The sequence below is a fragment of the Penaeus monodon genome, chromosome 22 (genome assembly GCF_015228065.2).
Source record: "Penaeus monodon isolate SGIC_2016 chromosome 22, NSTDA_Pmon_1, whole genome shotgun sequence".
Classification (NCBI taxonomy): Eukaryota; Metazoa; Arthropoda; class Malacostraca; order Decapoda; family Penaeidae; genus Penaeus; species Penaeus monodon.
The window spans coordinates 6,488,008-6,488,231 of NC_051407.1; positions in this window are offsets into that span (position 1 = coordinate 6,488,008).

Below are 224 nucleotides of genomic sequence, written 5' to 3' on the forward strand. Positions count from 1 at the left end.
TGGTATCATGATTTACTCTCTATAACAAGAACATTGCTATAAGCAGTTTCCTCATATACAGGTTATACCCTTAGATATGACGCTGAAATTTACTTAGGATACTTCTCTGATTGCTTAAACCCAGAAAAAATATTTTGCATGGCTTTGTCCTAGATTTATCACTTGGTTTTGCTTTTCCTCATTTACTCAAACATTCACTCACGCGTGCTGCTCATGTGTGGATG